This window comes from Emydura macquarii, unplaced genomic scaffold (genome assembly GCF_026122565.2).
Source record: "Emydura macquarii macquarii isolate MOO-44397 ecotype Brisbane River unplaced genomic scaffold, CSIRO-AGI_Emac_v2 contig_1263, whole genome shotgun sequence".
Taxonomy (NCBI): Eukaryota; Metazoa; Chordata; order Testudines; family Chelidae; genus Emydura; species Emydura macquarii.
Genome location: NW_027131400.1, coordinates 4,477,933 through 4,500,266, shown reverse-complemented (window position 1 = coordinate 4,500,266; position 22,334 = coordinate 4,477,933). Strand labels below are relative to the sequence as shown.

General features: G+C 39.1%; 1 long non-coding RNA gene across 1 annotated transcript in view; it reads left to right on the top strand.

The window, feature by feature from the left end:
- Positions 1–942: 942 nt before the first annotated feature.
- LOC137154616 (uncharacterized) overlaps positions 943–22,334 on the top strand; it is a 65,099-nt gene continuing 43,707 nt past the window's right edge. The window contains exon 1 of the long non-coding RNA XR_010920249.1: positions 943–1,060. This is a non-coding gene — a long non-coding RNA (uncharacterized lncRNA). The remainder of the gene's footprint in view (positions 1,061–22,334) is intronic.

Genomic DNA, 22,334 nt, shown 5'->3' with positions numbered 1-22,334 from the left:
ATGATATTGTTGTAGTTTGGATATACCCAATGGCTGAAGCTCACTGAAGTCTATAGAATTATTCACATGCTTTAAAGTGCATACTTAATAGTTTTGCTGAATTGGGGCCTTAAACAGGATCATCTCTGCTAAAAATACTTTTCAGTATTGACTAGAATAGGGTTTTCTTCATCTGGGAATAACGTTCAGTTTGTCCAACATCATCACATGGAAATTTACAGTAATATTGGAAAATTCATGATTACGGACTTTGTGCCAAGTAGGGTAAATATATCACAGGACAGGGTAAATGGAGAAGCTGGAGAGTGTTGACATCTCTTTGCAAAGACTGACTTTTTAGCTGATTTGTGTCTTACAGGAGGCCGGTAACACCTATTTAACGTTTGGTTTTGACTAATTGGTCACTGGATGGTGTAGATGTTTAGTTTCCAGGGAAAATAAATTAATTTCCAGTGAGCTGCTTTGTTAAAACAAACAAAAAACCAAATACATATTCCCCTACAGTATTTGCAGTCCAGACATAGCATCGTTTATCTAATGCATACAAACTGGAAATTGAGATTAAAGTGAATTTTTCCAGCCTATTTTTACTGTCTAAACTAAGAACAGTTAAACAAAAAGCATAAATAGCAAAAAGCACATTAGATTTTTAAAGTTTCCAGTTGTATAATACAAGGTGTTGCTGGTACAGATAAAAAATGTGCTTTTATTCTGACACTGTACTTTAATTTGAAATGTCTGTTCAGTTATGATGTATGTGTTTCTTTTCCAGCTATGCAGAATGACTTCCCAACTGTGTGGTGTTAACACCACTTACATATTAAACAATTGTATCCAGCTGTCTGGCTCTGTGGACCTCTACCACCTTTTAGGCATCTAACTTTCCATTCTTTTTCTATGCAGATGGGAATCCATACACCTGGTGGGTTGGAAAAGCCAATGAGAAGCACTACTATTGGGGTGGCTCTGGACCTGGCATTCAAAAATGTGCCTGTGGCATTGAACGCAATTGTACTGATCCCAAGTACTACTGCAACTGTGATGCTGATTCTAAACAGTGGTAAGTGAGTTGTTAAAAATATTACCAAAACTCTGGCTAGTCATGCTCCTATGATCTTGCCCCACATTTCTTAAATGGTTTTCGTGAAATCTGATACTCTGAAATTGCTGCATTTTGTTAACTTATTCCTTACTATGCTGAAAACAAATAGCTTCAACCCACTGGTTCCGCACTTCCCTACTATTCTTTTTCCTGAATCAATTTGCCCCTGTCAGTAAGAAGTAGACCTAGGATGGCTTCTTCTCTGATTAGAGTCTTTATTTTCTGCATCATAAAGTTCAATAATTTAGGAAACTTTTATGATGCACATTTGGCTGCATTTTTTATCCAACAGCCATGTGGTTAATGACACAATAAGATTCCACATGATATGGTAATACTATGCAATTCAGGAGGAGAATGGCCAATCTCTCTTAATAACTTTTATATTTATTGGCATGTCTGTGAGAGGTTTTTTTGTATATATAAGTGTGTGTGTTTGTAAAATATAAATATAGATCTTTCTGTGATCATCTATTCTAAAATACCTATCTGTCTGTTTGTCTGCTATTTCTATAGTGTTTGACTCCATGGTACCTAAGCAGCATATAAATAAACTCCATTGAATAATGCTAAAGTGGTGAAGTCAAGCGCTCATAACTTAAGAAAAGTCATAATTAAGTCTGCCCATGTAACCTTCATTCATCCTCCTTGTGCAGAACTATTATGATAATTTTTATTTACTTGATCACATACTTTTTTCCCTGCAGGATTTATTTTATTCAGTACATGGGATGCATGGTGCTGAGAGAGTGGATCAGAGTTCTTTAGCGAATAAGGCTGTCCTTTCTAGGAAGAAGGGAAAGTCCCTTCTTATTGTAGGGAAATTCCCACTTAGCCTCAGCATATATATTATCATATATCAGTGTGTATATATATATATATATCATCAGTATATATTATCATTAGCAAAACAACATGTGTTTCACTAGCCTTGTTCTTGGAAGCAGCTGAAGTGTTTTTACTGAATCTTTCTAAAAACAAAGGAAGAGTTGACAGTAAAATTTGTCATAGTCTGTTTTAATTAATCTCTCTGTTTACAGATTCTGTTTTTCACACACACCCTTTCCCTTTTTATGCTTTTTATACTGATACTTTTCAATAAATAACATCAAGAAAACTTATTTTCGGTATAAGAAGCATGAATCTTGGTCTAACTTAAGGAACTTTTCTTCTCTCTCTCTCTCTCTCTCTCTCTCTGTCTTTACAGTTAAGAAATTTATTGATTATAATTGTCTCTCTTGTCATGGCTTGGAATGTTTAATGATCAATAAGATTCTTACTTTTATAAGCATATTTTACATTGTTAGCCTCTTGCTGGTATTTGAATTAGTAATTGTTTTAATTTAGTAATTCATCAGACTAGTCATGAATGGTGACATGATTCATCAGGCATAAATATAGGGAATGAAATATAAAAATACACAATGGGAATGATAGAGGAATATTTGTAGGATCTGCAAGAATGATATTCTAGGATGGGGAAAAATCAAACAAAGAATACTGTTACATGACAAGCTTAGGAAATGCTAGGATAATATGGTGTCAGGCATGTTACAGGATGAGCAATAGAACACTACAGGATAAAGAAAGAGAAATCAATACTAGACAGAGATAGGAGTCAGACATGATGCAGAGCTGAGAAGCCAGGATTACACAGAGGGCAGAAAAATAATAAATCATGCAGGAGACACTGAGTGGAACACCAGCTAGATATTCCAGTGTAGTAGCAGGGAAGTATTGTAACGACACAAGGAAGATATAGTCATAATAAGGATAATGATGGAGTTTTGGACATCTGCGCTTTTTCTTTGCTCGAGGCAATGAAAGTGCATCCATGTATAGCAGTTTCCATGTACTGTACAGTAGTTAACTAATGCATCATTTGCTTTGAAATAAACGTGAAGGGAAATAACTGACTATTGGCCTTCACTTGTGGCCTTCTTTCCTCTGCTCCAGTGATAGTTGGAGTTTTTGGTCTCTTTCAGAAAGGGGCTCCCACAAAATCTCACCTTCATCCTGCTTAGCATGTGTGCCAGGGGTACAGAGAGATGGATTTTGTTCATTTGTTTCCTATATGAAACAAATGATTTATTTATAACTGTAACCAAGGAAAGAGACAACCCCATTTGACAAGCAAGCTGCACTTTTCTGGAAACAGTTACAATTATTTTATAGAAACTGTTCCAAGTACCTTGCTGTAGTGCAATGTTCAGCTGATGTAATCAGAAGCAGGGATGAAGTTCTTATAGGAGAGGCTGGAGGCAATGTCCTCTAGATTTTTTTAACGAACACCTTGTGGTGGAATCTTATCCATGCCAAAGTCAAAACATTTGCTTTTCAGAAGTCTTTTGTTGAGCCTCAGAGATAAGACTCATCTCTCACCAGGATGATTTAGCAGTATCTGGAGACCACCCAATCTTCCCTTCAGTTTAGTGGTGACATTCTGTTAACAGGGGCCCCCGTGCATCATTGCGCAACATTAGGTTTCAGGCAGCTATCTGAGCTGGGACTTTCCTACCTCAGTGTCTGCAGCTGTGCTTCTTAAGTTTTGGCACTAATGGCTGTAACTGGGGAGAAACTGGAACAGGGAGCCAGGAAAGAGGAAATCAGAGGTTGTGGTGGGGGTGGGCGCGACATGACTGTAGGTTGAAGGAGAAGAGGAGAAACAGATTGGACGAGGAGCCAAGAGGTAGAAGCTGGGACTAGCTGGACAAGGAAACTGGGAGAGTGAAGAGACATGCAGTTAGGGAGGAGACTGGGCCTCAGCAGAAGAGCCCAGAAGGGGAGACTAAGTGTGGTAAGACCAGGGAACTGGGGCTGGGAAATGGAGATTGGGGCTAAGTTGGCAAAAAGAATGGGACTGCAATGATGATCCAGGGGTGGGGAAGAGACTGAACAGAATGGGACACAAGGGGGAACAGGCAGAAAGGACTGTGGCCACTAGTGCATGCTTCCCTCCAGAGGCTGCAATGGAACCCAAGAATCCAGAGTCTCACTGTTCCTATGCAGTCAACAAAATACATGTGAAATCCACTGACAAAGTGTGCATCTCTTCTCCCACTGGTCCACACAGAGGATGACAACATACTACTCCTATCAGTTAGCTCCACGAGCTCACGTGGCAGAGTCCGTGCGGTGGATTTAAAGGTTCTAGTCCTGCTGATGAAGCATGTGGGTGTCAATATGATGTTACATCATGGGATTTCTGGGGAGAGTTTTTCAGTTTGCTTCTTTTTTTTTAAATCTGGGAAGTTGCACACAAAAACTTAATTAAAAGAATATTAAGATTACAAAGTTAAGTACTCAAAATTTAGGAAATGCCAGATTTAAGATTGCCTGTGGAACCTTAGTTTGGCCCCTTTGTGCATATGCATCATGAAGTGTTTTAATTACACGACCCTGTACTATATTTTTCTATAGGATTCCTGCCTCATTCAGTGCTTATGATGGACCTGTTCTGGGATGTGTAGTAAAGGAGGCTGTTGCCTTTAGGACCTTTGCCTCGTTTGTTGCAAAGTTGTTGGGTGTGCAGTGAATGAGGCAAGGGATTGCAGGAAAAGAAAGGACCAGCTCATGGTTAAGGCAGTTGAATGCTGTCCTGGAGAACTGGATTCTGTCCATGCCTCTGCCAGAGAAGTTCCTATGTGATGATGGGCAAGATACTTCAACCAAACTTTTCATAGGTGGTCAATAATTGTGTGTTCCTCATTTTCTGGGTGCACAATTTAAGACACTGGGATCTGATTTTCTCAGCTACATATGAAGTCAATGGAAGTTGTACTTTGAACGTATAAAGTGCTATATAATGCTAAGTACTCTGAAAAGTCAGATTCAGGTGTCTCAAACTGGGCACCCAAAATTAGTGGACACTTTTTATCTTAATCTATCTGTTCCCTGACTGTAAAATGGGCACAATATCACCTTCTAACCTCAAAGGGAAGTTGTGAAGATAAATTAATTAATGTTGTGAATCACTCAGATACTATGGCCATAGAAAAGCCCATGAGGAAATTAATTATTGTGTGTTCAGAGCCGGGTTTGAATAGTGTGCAGTAAATAAGATCTAGGGCCACACACTGAACAATGAAGATAAAACAAAATATCCAATAGCTAAAGGAGCATGATCCATCCTGTGCACTGAATGAGGCATGAGTCCTGGGTGAAAAAAGCATGTAATAATGTAATTAAAGACTGTATCATAATGCATATGTAAAAGGGAGCTGAATTAAGATAGCTCAGACAACTGTAATTCTCACATTTCCTGTTTTGAGTTCTTAGCTTTGAAACCTTGATATTCTTTTAATGTAGTTATTTTGTATGTAATTTTAAATAGTGTCGGGTCTTTGATGTACTGTACCTGCTGTACAGTGATGTTCAAACTGTAACCTGTGCAATGTCCTATATATGCACTAGACAAGGTACCTGTGGTCTTTAAGAGCTAATTTTGATTTTTTTCTGCTATCAGTTTGTGTCATAGCCCTGATGCCACCTAAACCTGGATGGTTTCTGTAGTAATGTTTTTGGAAGGACTGAAAATTAGCTTATAAAGCAAGAGTAGGAGGAATGAACAATGTGTAAAGCACATAAATGAGCTGAAGACTTCAGAAGATGTAAAATAGGACATAAAGTTACAATAAAGTTCTTCAGAAGATGTAAAATAGGACATAAAGTTACAATAAAGTTATCTACAGTGGCTATATGGATGTAATGGGGCCTGACTAACCTAAATAAATAAATGCATAGTTAAGATTAGCCATAAAAGCTGTAATGACGTATAGTGCTGTAATGAGCTGCATAACTGCCTGGTTAGCTCATCCAAGAAAAGTTCTGCAAAGAAAGTTCCCAAGATAGATTAACGTCTGTGGTTTACATGGGAGGCTCATTCAACAGTTTAAAAATTGTAGACTTTAAAATATATAAATTTAGACACAGCAGTGAATTTAGAGAACACTTTGTATTTGTGTTGTCGTTGCTTGTTCTTCAGACAGCAGGTGGCACTGCTAAGCACATGAAATTAAAGAGTGATTCTTGTGGACTGTAAATTTAGATGAACTGTAATCTCCCATCTACGGTTTTAAAAAGCACCCAAACTGAATTTGTGGATGTTTACATTTTGTTCCTTATTTTGCACCTCCTGGTTTAAGATGTACTGCTACTCTGATGACATCACAAACAGTGCCATCAGAGCAACACAAAGGAGCTGAAGCCACACACATGTGCACTCCATCTCTGCTTCTCAGAGTCTCAGCCTTTGAGACAGTATCAGAAGCCTGTTCACAGTAGTTGGAAAAAGCATTCTACAGCCACCCAGAAGGGAGCAAGTGCTGCCTGGCAGTTTTTGCCCCAGCTTGACTGCTTTTCAGAAGCTGAAGTGAATGTACAAGCCACTTTTCCTTTCCTGCTTTGGCCAGTCCTTCCACCACCACTTCCATCATTCAGATAGGTTCGTTCCTTCAGCCATGCAGCACTTGCCAAATTTGTCCCCGTCTCTTCCGCCCTCTGAGTAGAGCAGAAGAGATGGCAAAGAAGACAGTGGATAGTTTGGCTGTGGATTCAGCTCAGTAGTTGTGCTAATTGTGCTCAGTAGTATCCCCTAGTGGTAAGTGGCCAAAACAATGAATCATAGCTAGGCTTGGTAGAATTCAATTTTTATTTTATTATTTTGATGGATAATATCGATGTTTATTTTTAAGCATTTTTTTCCGATTTTTATTCATTTAAATTTTCATGGTTGTGGGTAATTAGGGCAGGGAAGGGTCAGACAATAGCTACTTAATGGCAGTAGACAATTAAAATTAAAAAGTTAAAGCTTCTAACCATTAAAAAACATATTCTCAACCTCACAAGTCCAAGTACACAAAGTAAATATCCCTAAATCAAACTCTAATAAGTTCTCAAGCAGCATTTTTCTTTCTTTGACTATCTGTAAATTTCAATTATTGGTAGAAATATTTTTTCATCAGTGTGTTTGGTGAAATTGACATTGACCGATGTTTACCAATAAAAATCTAATCCTTCCAAGCACAAAAGCTGTATGGCACAGGGATTTTGTCTTCATATGTATTTGTGCAGTGCCTAGCACAATGGAGTCTCAGTTGTGACAGATCTCTGAATGTTACTGCAGTATAAATATTAAGTAATAATAAAAGTGTCAGTGCTGCTCAAGGAATAAAAAACAGACACAGGGAAAGGATAGGGTTGCAAGTGCTTCACCTTCAGCTTTAATTAAGTTAACATTGATCTCAGTGAAGTACCTATTATTCGTGCCTGCTATGAAATTACGCTTTATATAAGTGAACCAGATTGCATGAAAAGGGTTCAGCTTGCTTGGTCTAACAAAGGTCACTCATTCAAGAGCTTACAGTCAGTGTTTAATGACAAGATTGAGCCTTGGTCTCAGGAGGATAAACAGTCTACCAATCCTGTAAAATCATTTGCTCCTGTTGTCTGCATCAAGCACTTCCCTAAGCAACTGCTAGACAGAGGCTAGATAGCATATCATTAGATAAAATACATGATAATTCTTATACTATTATTATTTACATGGTATCATGTCACTGCAGAGATAGACACACTAAGAACCTAGCCCAGAAGCTACTAGGAGGGTCAGTTTTGTGTAGCAGCCATCATCATATTATATAAGATGACGGTATGAGTTAATGAACTACAATACAAATAGAACAAGAACAGTGTACAGAGCAGTCATGACAGACAGGTCTAGAATGGGTAGCGTTGATGAGTATTGATTGGGATGCTGATCTTTTGAGAAGTGTTTGGTGGTCCTGGGGAAGATGAGAGTAGGAATTAGGGCCCGTGGTTGGAGAAGCTTGGATAATATCTATGAGAAAAGTGGTGGTTTCCAAATGAATAATGAATCAGATAAATGTCAGTACTGGAGAACAAATGAAGGGAAATAACACTGGAATGTCACTAAAGCAAAAGTTAATTGTTGATGAAGCAATTCAGGGCCACTTTATCATCAGGGCTCTTGACTCTGGGAATAAATCAAGTGGCTGCAGGCAGCCTAACTTTCTTGTTTATCGTCAGTCACAGTATTTGGAAATTAAAGCTTCTTCCTCCATTGTCTTTGCAAAATGTCCTTTATTTTTGTAAAGTATTTGACAGAGCACTCTACAGCATACTACATCCCTTTGCTTAATAACTTCTAGTTTACCCTTTAGCAAGGGCATGGAAGAAAGTTTCAAGGGGTATAAAGGATCACTACGGTTTATGCGTGGTGTGTGTGAGTGGTTAGAATAGAGACTGAGTGCTGGGATTTATATTTGGTTCATGACTATGTCAATGACTCACTGTCTAACCTTGGGCAAGTCATTTAAGGCCAGATTTTCAAAGGTATTTAGGTACCTAAAGGTGCATAAGCGCCTAATAGGCTTTTCAAATGTTCCTATGCATTGAAATCAATGGCACTTAGGTCTGGTCTACATTGGCGGCAAAATTCAGCGGCAGTCAACGGGAGTTACACAAGTTACTCAGAGTAGCTTGCGTAACTCTCGTCAACTTTGTAACTTCCCTTTAACGCACTGTCTCCACTGCACTTCACCGATAGGAAATGCTTTCCCATCAATACAGCACTACGCTTTTTGGGGAGGTGGTTTAATTGAATCTACGTCCAGATCGACCGAGCGGGTCTTCACTTCCACTCCATCAATCTAGATAAATCAATCTGACGATGATGAATTTGCTGTCGTCAGTGTGTATATACCCTTAGTAGCCTAATTCACGTGAGTTTGTCTACGTGAGGACACTCAGGACAGTTAATCTGAATTAACTTCTAAAATGAATTAGTTAAATAGCATTAAACTCCTGTGTGGACACTCTTATTCCAAACTAAAGTGGTCTTAATTCACGTTTGGAATGAAGTAAACTGAACAGAATTAAAAGGCCACTTTAATTCTGAATAAAAGTGTTCACATAGGGATTTAATGTGGTTTAACTAATCCACTTTAAATACACAATTTTGGTTAATTCTGATTAATTTTCCAGAGTGTCCCTGTGTAGACAAGCCCTTAGTTGCTTTTGAAAATCTGACTGAGCACTTATCTGCATCTTTAGCCACCTAAATACCTTGGTAAACCTGACCCCTGTTGTCTCTGAAGGTATGTCTACGCAGCAAAGAAAAACCCACAGCTGGCCTATGCCAGGTGACTGGGGCTTGGGCTGTTTCATTGCTGTGCAGACTTTTGGGCTTGGGCTGGAGCCTGACCTCTGGGACCCTCCCACCTTGCAGGGTCCTATAGCCTGGGCTCCAGCCTGAGTCCAGAGGTCTATACAGCAATGAAACAGCCCTACAGCTCAAGCCCCCACAAGTCCGAGTCAACTGCCATGGGCCAACTGTGGGTGTCTAATTGCTGCATAGACTTAGTCTGAGCCTTTAATTCAGAGGTTCCCACACTGTGGTCTATGGAGCACCTGCTGGTGGCTCATAAAAAACTGCAGGTCATATGGTGCTGGCTTCTTCTCCTCAATTCCATTGGCTAAACTGTGTTAATGGAAGCTAAACATACATTGGATACTTTGCTAACATTATTTTTCCCTGTATATAATTACAGTCATTTCCACAGATGTTATGTGAATGAGAATGGGGTCTTGACTGGTCCACATAACCTCCCATAATAGGTGGTCTCATTTAAGGTTAAGAACCCCTGCCTTAGTTGACCGTTCTGTAATATGTATCTGCAGTTTCTCCTCTTTGTGCTGAAATGTAATTAATCACCGTTTATAAAATCTGCTTCTTTAGGAGAAGCAGAGTTGGAGAAAAAAACATAAATATATTCAAAAGAACTAGATTGACTAGTTTCAATGAAGGACATGCATAATTGTTCATGGCTAATTTGTGAATGAAAATATCCAATTTGTACACATAGATGTTTGTTATGCACTTAATTTGGCCAATTTCACATCAAAATCAGGCATGTTTATACGCAATCAGCCATACACAATTGTGCAAGCCTTCCTTGAAAATCTAGTCTTTTATGTTCAAATACAGAAGTCTGTGACAACAAAACTTACCATTTCACATTACACAACACTGAAAAAAATAAAACAGACAATCAGTTACTACCATCTATAATATCTTGCTGTTTTGCATGGAATCATATGGGCGTGATGGATCTCAGTTCCCAGAAATAGATGAAATTTTGTAGAATTAGGCCACTGCTTTGAAAACTGTGATTCAACATTTTCACAAAGTCTAAAGTCATCTTTCAAAATGACAGTCCAGAAAACACAGAGGACAGTAATAACACCTGTTCAGTTTATAAAAGCCTGAAATAGCAATGTCTGTGCAGTTTTTTAAGTTCTTTGCTATGCTTACAGCATAAGCCAGATCATTTAAAACTGAGAAGATGATTGACTTGATAGTTGCTGTTCTTTCCCTATCACAGAACTGAACGGCTTTATTCTAGTTTCTCGGGGGTGACTTGGTAAGTTTCTCCCTAGACTATTATTTTCAAATTTGATGCCTAAAGGTAAGGAGATAATTCCATTTCTTGTTATGTTAGGCAGTCAGCTTTTAGCACTCTTCCTATATAGAGTTACCCAGAAAAAACATTAAATGAATGCTCAGGTTGCAAAGCCAAGCACTCAAAAATTAGGAAATTCTAGAATTAAGGTTGCTTGTGCACTGTTCTCAGAACAGCTGAACCATTTTGACTGAAATCTTCCAAATAAAATCAGCCTGAGGTAGACACATGGCATAGGAAATTCCAGCACAAAAGGTAAAAGATTGGCAAAGTTATAAGCAACTGAAAACAGGGTCTTTATAGTAAGAAGTGTTGGACAAACTTAATAAATGGTGCTATTTTTATATGGCACTCTTCATCATTTGGATCTGGTATCCAGCTGTTTAGTGTGTCAGGTGTACACCAACAGTAAATGCCGGACCCATTGAAGTCAATGAGAGTTTTGCCATTAACTGCCATAAGGCCAGAATTTCAGAGAGAATCTCAAGATAAAGTTCACATCATCCAGTAATTAGTGTATGAGGAATTCACAGGAAACATCTTAATCTTACTCTTCTAAACTAACTGCAACAAGATGTTAGGGTCTTTTTGCAGGGCTCTAGCAAAGTTGTGTGCCAAATGATATGTGTTTTAATAAACAAAAATGATGGTTTTCCCAGAAATAAGATTTCTCTGGATCCTTCCCCTCTGACCACTCGCTTAACTGCAGGATTGTGTGGATTCTATGGGAAGTCTGCCATTAAGTTTATCCTTTTCTCTAGCTTCTACAGAAATCTAAATAGCCACAGAGATCTCAATTTTCTGACAGTTCTGCTATCTGTCTCTACTGAGCATTTCCAGCCTCCCTTCTGCTTCCCCGAAAAGTGGGGATTGAACGCTTTCATTACTGATAGTCAGGGATTGAGTAGGAGACTAAGGATATGTCTGTACATACAGTGCTGTAGCTGTGCCGTTGTTGCTCGCCTGTTGGCATAAAAATACCACCTCTGCAAGTGGCAGAAACTATGTCAGCAGGAGAAGTCACTGATACAAGTGCCCATGTGCACACAGGCGTTTCTGTCAGTGTAATTTATATCACTCAGGAAGTGGAATATTCACACCCCCTAAGCAACGTAAGTTTTGCCGACTTAGGCTGTAGTGTAGATGTAGTTTAAGAAATGGCAGTCAGGAAGGAGTGGAAAAAAGTTGCCCCGGTGCCAACATCATGCTACAAATTCACTTGCTAAGGAAAGTAACATCTTTCAAATTATTATGATTTATTATTTGTAATGCAGTAGCATCTAAGAGCCCCAGCCTTGGACCAGGACCCCGTTGTGTGAGGTGCTGTACAAACACACAACAAAAAGACAGCTCCTGCCCTAAGAATTTGTAAGCTAAGATGTGAAAGCGATGTCCCCTGGTCAATTATGGTGACTAAAGGTTCTTTTGTTGTTGTTAGGAAGTGGGAGAGCATGGGGTATGGTAACCCTTTCACTACAACAAGTAGCTGAGGCCTCAGTTTTACATCTTATTTGAAGGACATTACCCTCAGCAATAGATTTATTGTTTTTGTTAGTGTTTTTTTTGGAGGGGGAGGTATTCGTTCAGCCCTAATTCAAAGGGAAGAGAAGCACTAATCACCTACACCATTCTCTTCTGTGCCTCCTTTTTTTCTTCTGACAAGTCCCATCCAAGTGCTGACAATGCCCAATCACATGTCCCATGTGACATCTGATAGGGTCATCAGCACAAGGTGATAGAACTCCAGGTCATTAGGAGTTTAGGAATTAAATTCACTTTGAAATGCAGTAAAACAATCCCTGCTGTTGTGTGTTTTCCCCTATGTATTGATATTCAATTTTAGGATTGTTAGCTATGGACACGCAGCCTTTTTATCACATGTTGGCATTAGTTGATATTCAGCTGTGATCAAATATTTGATATTTGAGGCAGAGTTTCATTGTGGCCTATGGCAACAAAGACCAGAGGAACTGAGCCATCTCCAAGATTGAAAACACAACAAACTGTGAAAATTGAAAGCAGTTAAAATGTCATGGTTTTAGTCAGCAGTCTGATTATTCTCTGTTCAATAACACCTTCATGCTCGGTATTGTATATCCAGAGCCATATCTGCTCCTTTACTAGTTTTTCATGACGTCTCATAGTAGTGAGCATTACAGCACCAAACCAGCTATGGGAGAGGGAGCTGCATGCTATTCTGGCTCGTGTATCATCAGCAAAACTGTCTGCCATGCTCCAAATGCAGAAACTGTTGAAGTCTGATGATTGTTGATAAGGGCTAAGCAGAAAAGGAGTCTAGCTTTACTTTTGAGTGCATTGAAATTTCAGTGCTGGCAATTAGAGGGAAAAAATCAGTTATCTTTGCAAAGTGAACTAATTTGCTCTGGAAATCATTAAGACCCTGTCTACAATTACCTCCGAGATTCAGCTGCAGTCAACAGGAGTTACACAAAAAACTTGCGTAACTCCTGTCGACTTCTCTGCTTCTCTTCTGCGTGTCGTCTTCACTGCACTGCACTGACGGGAACCACGTTACGATGCAGTGCTACGCCACTTGTGAAGGTGGTCTTAGTACGTCGATTTCTGACTTTGCCACCATCAGTGTAGACATAGCGTTAGAGACAAGAAGCATGGGCTCCACAATGCAATTTTTCAGAGTTACTTTTCAAAACCCTTTAAGAACATAGGGATTGCAAGACTGCATCAGACCTGAGGTCCTTCTAGTTCACTATCCTATCTCAGACAGAGAACAGCACCAGATGCTTCAGTAGGAAATAGAACTGGAAGAATGGGATCTTTTTGCTTTGGCTAACAAACTGAAAACATCTGGAAAAAAATATTTGTTTTTGTTCCACAAATGTTTTGAATTTGTCAATAAAATTGGAAGAGTCTGTTTTGGACCAGGAAACTCTGCATGTATGTGTGTCTTTCTAACCTTTAGCTCAGTGGTTAAGGCAAGTGCCTGATGTGTGAGAGACCCAGATTTTTAAATCCCTGTGCTGGAGCAGGGGATTGAACTCAGATATCCCTCTTCTGTGGTGAGCAGCCTAACCAAACAGGGTGTAGGCTATTCTGAGGTGGGTTGCTCTCAATCTCTCCTTTAGATGCTGTTCCACTTTGCATATATACATAAATATTCACTGGGCCAGAGAGAAAGACTCTGTAACTTCATGATTAAAGCACTCAGCTGGGAGGTAGGAGATATGGAATCAAATCACTTCTCTGAATAAGGCAGAGAGAAGAGTCACCAAAAATGTATTTTTTGGCAAATAAAATATTGATCTGAAAAATGTGGCCCATGGAAATGTAAGAACTCTGCAATAGGGGGATAATGTGCCCTCCCCCACATTAGGTCTCATCCAGGTCTCTAACAGAGATTGTGTTAAACCCTGAAGCATGGGATTTTAATCCAGTTCAGAATTTGCTAGCATTAGCTATTAAAACGCTGCAGATTCTTGTTAGCCATATAAATGCACAAGCCATTTTTGAATATTGTTAAAAAGTTTTGATAGGCTTCTAAGTTAATATGAAGAAATGATGCTACAATATGTATAGACAATGTAAAATGTTACCCTCAAAGTATTTGTGGTGTTTTCTTTCTTAATTTATTAAATTTAACAATGAATTAAGTGTATAAAAATCAAGTGGCAAACACTAACAATACCCTTTATACATCAGCTAAGATAATACTGAATTTTTAAACAATAAAATGTCTTACTTTAAGAACAAATTACTTTACTATCACCCGCAGTCAGGGAAGGGCAGAGTATGCCAAACACTGTGCATTGCAGAACTTTAAGCCACGAGTTATTTTCTGTTGCTCCTTCCACTTTTATTTGTACTAACTTAAAGATTAATGACTCCACTGTCAGTGCAGTGAAGAAGATGAAATCAATGGCAGTGCCCAACAGCTCAATATATTTTACTTAGTGCTTAACACTACTTAGCTTTCAAAGAAAATGTGTGGGGTTTTTTGTTCCCCTTAACTGGGTGTCTGGCTGGTGAGTCTTTCTCACATGCTCAGGGTTTAACTGACCACCATATTTGGGGTTGGGAAGGAATTTTCCCCTGGGGCAGATTGGCATAGGCCCTGGGGGTTTTTCGCCTTTCTCTGCAGCATGGGTCACTTGCTCATGGATTCTCTGTACCTTGAAGTCTTTAAATCATTGTTTGAGGACTTCAGTAACACAGTCTTAGGTTAGGGGTCTATTACAAGAGTGCATGGGTGAAGTTCTGTGGCCTTGTTGTGCAGAAGGTCAGACTAGATGATTATAATAGTCCCTTCTGACCTTATAGTCTATGAGTTTAAAAATCCACTGACTTTGTGGAATCACTCTTACAGTTGGTAGATGACATCTGAAATGCCTGACAACTCGCTTGCGCAGGACAGAGGCAGAATATGGGCAGGGCTTTGCAGTCACTCTTGGCTTGTTGGTAGAGCTGGTTGGAAATTTTCCAACAGAACAGAGTTACACTGGAAAATGCCAGTTTGTCAAACCTGAAACATTTCACAAAAGTGAGTTGGGTTCGATGAACTTTCACCAAACCACAGTCGGGGGTCTGACTGCTTGCCTGGCAGGCTCTGGGGCAGCACCCCTTATGCGAACTGCCCTAGTTCTGGGGACCCCAATCTTCTAGAATCTGGAGTCCCCAGGCGTCCCTGTCATGTGTTCAGATTCGGAATGAAATCATATTTTAAATGCCGAAATTTGTCACAAACTGAAAATCCTGAATTTCAGACTGCTCTCGTTGTCAGTGCTCTTTGCAGTCATATCTCACTGAGATGCAGTTGGAAAAGTCCCTCACGCCCGAGCTATGAAGCCTACAGTGGAAACAAAATATCTCTTTGTTTTCACCATTTGGTTTTGTTTTTTTCTGGCGATGTGTGTGTGTGTGAGGGGGAGATTGGAAAAAGAAATCTTCCCTTCTGCAAAGAAATAAACCCAAAAAGACATTATATATTTTATAAGGTGAATCCCTTCGATTTGATGAGATTTTCTGACAGCACCTGTGCCAAATATTGTACCACTACAGCCCACATCTAGGCAGTCATTGCCTGCAGACTGCAGAGCTATTCCTCCTTGCCACTGTCCCTTTGTCAAAATGGTTCCTAGCTCTCCAAAGGCCCTTATAAAAATCAAGGACAACCAAGCTCTGCAGTGATACTGCTAGTTTGGGAGCTATTAAAATGGCATCGTATAGTATTTTATTTTAATGAGGAGGGCCACTTGAAAAACCTAGTACAAACCCTGACAACAAACTAATGGGTGCCCAGAAACCTGTAAATTTATCATCAAAAGCAGGGAGCCCAGTAGAGGAGGACTGAGTTGTGGAATATTTCACATACCCAAACCTCTAAAAATAGTTCAAATGCTTGCAGTTCTGTTCGGCCCAGGGACTAGGTTAAAATTTTAGGTTATTGATTATTCTGGCTGAGCTGGTCCATGCCTCCCTACTGGATGTTTATGTTGTTTGCTCAATAGATATGGGAAATTTTCCATGCTGCTCTTCTTTAATCTCTGACTGATGTACAATTTGTTTTTTCCAGCACAAACTTTTCATTAAAGACATTTCTCTTGCTTTTCTCTTCCTTTGACTCTCATTCACTCTCTGCTTGCGATAGCAGTGAAATTTAAAAACTCAGGTGTTTACATGTACCGAAGAGCTCTGTTTAGATCCCTAAGTGGGGCTGACTCTGTGTGATTGATACAGACTTTGTAAATCGGGTCCAAGATCCTTTGCAGTTTATTTAGTTCATGTTCTTTTCTGTGCAGTCTTGAAAATTGCATTGTAATGATATATGTGTATTTCATATTTTCAGTTTTTAAAGTATCTATTTTTATATAATCAATTTTAGTTATCCTGTCATGCAGCATTTAGACATATCATTACCACAACACAGACCACTTTTGAATGAGGAAGCCTAATAATAGGATTCAAATTTCATTCTTTTCAGATTTTACCTAAAATGTGTAACTATAACTATGCAGAAACCACTCTACCTAAACGACTGTCTTCTATATATCTAATAAGCTCATACTCATTGGCCTCATCACAAATATTAAATTTTGCTCTGCTTTTGGTCAATTGCAGCATGGAATTATGTAGCTGAAACTGTTTACAAGATTATGTTAAATGTAGAGTGAGAGATAGAGAAAAGTCATTAGAAAAAGTGCCATGGGCCATATATAATACATATATGTATTTAAATATCAGACAGCTTTATTCTAAGTATGATATAAGATATGATAGTCAGGGCTTCTGAGATATTTTAGCACTAGTGCTCTATATGATTCTTTGGGTAGGAGAAAGGCACCATCCAAAAATGTATGAAGGATCAAAAGAGACATTTTTCATCAAATTTCCAGGCTTTTATGTACCTGATTTTTATGTTCCCGGATTTTATGTACCTGGCAAGAGTCACCTAAAGGTCAGCATAATCCCTTTTCTTAATATCAGTGCATTATGCAATATCTCGTATAAATTTTCTATGTTAATCTGGACACGCAATGTCAATTTTAGTTTTTTGGGCACCTTCCCTAAAGCACAGTAAGGATGCCTCTTTCATCGTTTATGCTCACAAGTTTCCCTCTCTCCTGCTTCCCCTCCCCTGCAGCCTCAATCCCAGGAAATGTCCCAAAGCTTTAATTTGATATTCAGGTCCCATCACCTTCATAAATCACACAATCACACCAGAAGTCCTGAAATAAAATCCTGTATTTAACCAGGGATTATATTTCCATATGCATTCAGACAGAGACCATACCTTATTCTTTACTTGCTGCATCTCTGTAAAGATGATTGAATGAATGACGATTTGAAGCCTTGTCGTCTGTCACTCAAGATTTCCTGAGAAACAAAATAATTTACAATATCTCAAGAGTTTTCAACCCAAGAATAAAATTTTAAATAATGCATAATAAATCTATCAGGCCACATTTTGACTTTTATTTAAATTGCAACTGCATAGAGAAGGTTTAAACAAACTTCATCAAGTTTCTAAATTTTCATTATCCATCCTTCCATTCTGTTAAAACTGATTTTTTTCCCACACCCAAAAGCACGGAGAAGAGAGAGAAATGGTGGAGTAGGGAAAATTGTGTGGGCATTATCACAGCATAAATTGAATGCTACAAAGGAGAGGCTGTTTGTGGAAGTGTTAAAGCCAAAAAGCATTTTGGAGGTTGCATTGGACATATGTTTCTTATTTTCATGATTTCAAAAGGCTCTTTAAAAGATGCCTGCTTCTAATCTTTGATGTAGACTGCACATTGCCCTGTCACTCACGAAAGACGCAGCACTCTCACTTTATATTAATGTTCAATTTCAAAATACTTTATAAAGATCTAATAAGTGATTAATAAATGTTTAAATAAATAGTTAATCAACTGTTATATCATCCAATAGGCTGCTGAGATCCCTGCCTTATAACCATCTATAGCACTATCTACTGATGTGCTTAGAATTAAAGCTGGTCAGAAATTTTCCAGTGAAACAGAGTTTCATCTGAAAATGCCAATTCATTGAACTTGAAGTGCAGAAATAATAAATGCAGGGTTCTGATGGAGCTGTGCCTGCCAGATTTCCAGCTCACTCAGCTGTCAAAGACCCCCATCTTCCAGGGTCTGGCTCCAGGACAGCCCCATGTCCAACTGGGGATCAAACCCCAGCTTTGGAGCAGACAGTCTAGAAAGACTGAGAACCCCAGCTCAAGCCTGGACTGTCAGGACTTCCAAGCTCCTTCCTCTGTGGACTGCCATGGGCCAAAGAACTCAGGGCTTTCAGACTCCCACACCAGCTGGCTCCTGACAGCAGTTGAGTGAAATTGATGTTACTGTCAGTTAATAGCAGCGGTAAAACTGACAAGAACGTCAATTTCACTCCACTGCGGTTACGGTCCTTGGGGCAGATTTTATTTGGGAAATGCTATGTATTGGTGTTTCCAAAATAGTTGTGTTTTGTTTTGTTTTTTTCCCCCCAGAATTTCTGGGTCACGGGAAATTTCTAGTTTGCAGTTAATCAGAACAAACCAAATTTAAAAAATGTGAAATTTCCTGCAAACCAGAAATCCTGTGTTTTGGACAGGTCTACTTATAACATCTATAACATACACTACTTATGTCTGTAACATGCTTATAATCTCTGTTTCTCATGTATAAAGCTTTTTACAACCATTAATGAATGGAACCTTAATATAACATCTGACCAATACAGCTATCAAGGTGTGTGCAAACTTGTGGATTTTATAAATCTGTTGTCAATGTCCAACTTTGCATCTTAGAACAGATTATGGTAAATGAAATAGAATTATTTTTCTTGAAGGTCTTAGAAAATACTTAGTTTGTGGCCCTCATTTTCCACGTCCACCTTCCTTAATGTTCTCTGAATTATAGCTTCCATAGTGTATCTGTTTCTACTTATTTCATGTTTTGTAGAGCTCTCATTTTAGCTATATACTTTCTAGGAATTTGCATACTTTTAATGGGGGACCATTTTTAACAGTGTGAACATGACACACAGCTCTAACAAATATAGTCAGCCTTTATCATTTGGGAGAGAAAAAAGTAGGGTTGTCAGTGTGTACCAAAGTGTAAAATGTCATCTGAATGATTTTTCACACCATATATGTACAGATTGTTAAACTCAACCACCCACTTGGCAACCTTTACCGATCGACCTTTGTTTTTAGAGGCAAGTAGCAGTCCCATTAACTCAGCCAGCAGAAGGAAAAACAGAAACTTTGAACAAATCTAACATATATCACCTACTTGAAGGCAGTGTCTCTCACTCTCTCTCATGCACACGCACACACATACACAGCAGTGTTAATCCCTTATATAGTTCTTATGGTAAAGCAGCAAAAATGTTGTAGTGAGGAATTACTTATCTGAAGCTTCATTGGGTGCCTAATCCACTTCCCCTTGAAATCCATGAACAGGCTCACTTCAGTGGGAGTTGGATCAGGACTTGAATGGTGGATTGTATCAACTTCAGCTGTGATCCAACCCTCTATGGAATGAAGACTATTTGTCTGAATGTTATGTATTCTTGTAATGCTTCTCACTGTAATGATTTAGTAGGAAAGCGTGTCCTAGTGATCAAGGCCACAACCTGTGACCAGCACAGGGGTGGTGGGAAAGGGAACCCGAGCCCTCCCACTCCACCGGACTCTGATCCAGGGCCCTTTGGACTACTAGTGGTCTGGCAACCAAGGCTGCTTAAGGCTGCTCTCCCTGGGCCACTTCCTCTTGTCACCCCCTGACCCTGGGAGTTAGCTTAGTCCAGGGCTTTCCCCTGTTGGGGAAAGTCCAAATCAAATAAGTAAGAGGAGATTACCAATGCCCAGGGTCCATAGGCAGGGGAGTGGAGTACTTCCCTTCTCTGATTATTTCTGGGGTGGTGTAATGATTTTGAGGGTTCCTTAAAGAACAAACTATTGAATGAGTAAGGAATAGAACTTTCTTAACACTGATGGGAGTGACTCCCAGGAATACAGGTGGGAGCAGCAATGTTAGATCTGATGAAGGGCACATCTCCCAATTTACAGCACTGTCCCATGCTTGGGAGAATCTCTAAATCACAATCTTCTACAAGCATATCTCTACAGGTGGGTCCTCGCTTCTCTCAAGGAGGGCCCTTTTTGGGCAGCTGTGTCAGAGACTCTGTTTCCCTCTGCTCTGTATTGCACTGCTGCCCAAACGAGCTGTTTCCCTCTCCTTTAATTCCTTCACCAGATGGAGCATTTGCTACAGGTGGGGCTGGCTGGGCCCAAAATAATCCCTTAACCCTTTGTTGCTCTGTGTGGGGTTTGTACACCCCATCAGAGTTCTCCTTGCTGGACAGTGCATGCATGTAAATTCTTAGGTTTTTTCACAGAAAAGGGAGACTTCTAAAGTGTAGTTTGTGAACCACTGCTGGTCCCCAGAATCCTTGCTGATCATCTACAGAGAACTAGCTGGACATATAGTGTTAGCTTCTCCTCCTTATTCCCAGCTGTTAAACTACATTAAAAGTAATGTAAAAATGCATTAAATACTTTTTCTAATATTACTCTTCCATGTAAGCAATTGCTGTAGTTGCCACTGGGCTCTTATGAGATCATGAATGAAAGAGGAGGCCGTCTGTATGATCACAAATGGGAGGGATAGGTAGTGCACAAATATCTCCCTTAAATTGCAGTCTAACTCTTGACATAAAACATTTGCCCAACTAATGCATAAAGGTTGCCCAGCAGCAATATTGCTTAGTACCCTATACACTTGAGAACTGTCTGCCAAAATTTCAGTTAATTGACAGGAGATCATAGAGTTACAATGATGGTAACACAGTTAATACTCCAAGAAAGGAGGAATGAAAAAAGAGGAGTGTGATTGGGGGAAAAAACTGTGAAGAGAATCTTGGTGGGAGCTAAAGGGCTTGTCTACATGGCTTGGCAAAGCACGTTAAAGGGGTGTTATTTGTAAAGTGCTCTAATGTGCTGCACTCTAACTGCTCTGGGTAGACCCTACTGGTGCAAACTAAAAGTTACCTAGTTCACATTAATGTAGTCCTGTTTCAAACAGGACAACTCACAGCTTTCTAGTATGCTTCGCTGGTGGTGTCTAGACAAGCCCAAACAGAAGGTTGGGTGGGTCTAGGGCAGCACTGAGGATTGCAAAGTCATCAAGCCAAAGTTATGTAAAAGAGAGATTCAGTGACTGACAAGAAGTAGAGTTGAGCAAATAATGACTATTTTGCCTCGATGGCCAATATGAAGAAGATGGGAAAGAAAATATGTTTGGGTTGAACAAAACATTTCAAATAAAAATTTGAAATGACATTTCAAAACAAAGTGTCAGTTCAAAATGACATTTGAAACTAAATGTTGATTCAAAAATATTGTTTCAAAACAAAATGTTGATATTTCCCCCAGTTTTTTTCAGCTGAAACTATTCACCAGATTTGACCTGAATTCATGAATAGCTTGTGTCCCCAAAAAAGGTATTTTTCTGCTAATTTACTATTTCTATGCACACCACAAAAATTGCCCAGTCTAAATAAAAACACCATTGGGAAGCCACCAAATTAGTTAGGTGAGTGTTGATTTAGAACTAGGTGAGCTGGCTTATAAAATGGTTATATGCTTTTGTTAGTTGCAGTAAGGTAAATGGTTAGACAAAACTTCCAAGCTAATGAGAATGACACAAGGCAATGGGAGATTTTCCTGAATAAGGTCTGCTGCAGTGTTTGGTCCAACACAGTTAAATTGGAAATTGGCTCACAAACAAGCACACGCAGAAAGTCACATTTACCCATTAGATAAAATCCTAGTTTTTAGTCACTTAATCTGTCTTGACATTTTGTAAATCATTTATGTCTTGTTATTTAGATCCTTTAAGAGAGACTCTTCTACCACAGCATTGCAGAATCCACCTATATTTGAATGTTTGAGATATACTCACATGTTGAGTTAATGCAACTTTTTAAAACCTCAGGGAATCTCTTGATCAGTGTACTGTGGTTTCTGATTAACCAGTATGTTAGTGATATCGTACGTAAAATATGGGGGGAGAAGTGTCATAAAAAACATAAAAAGACTATAAAACTTTAACACATGAATGAGGCAGCATTTCATTTTTCTAACAAGGTCGTCTGGCTGCTGGAAGAGACAGTAAAAAAAAAAAAAAAAAGCTTAATTGAAATGAAAATAATTCTAAGAGACATATGTCCATGTTTACAAGCAGAGGGAAAGTGACAAGTATCTGTGTTTT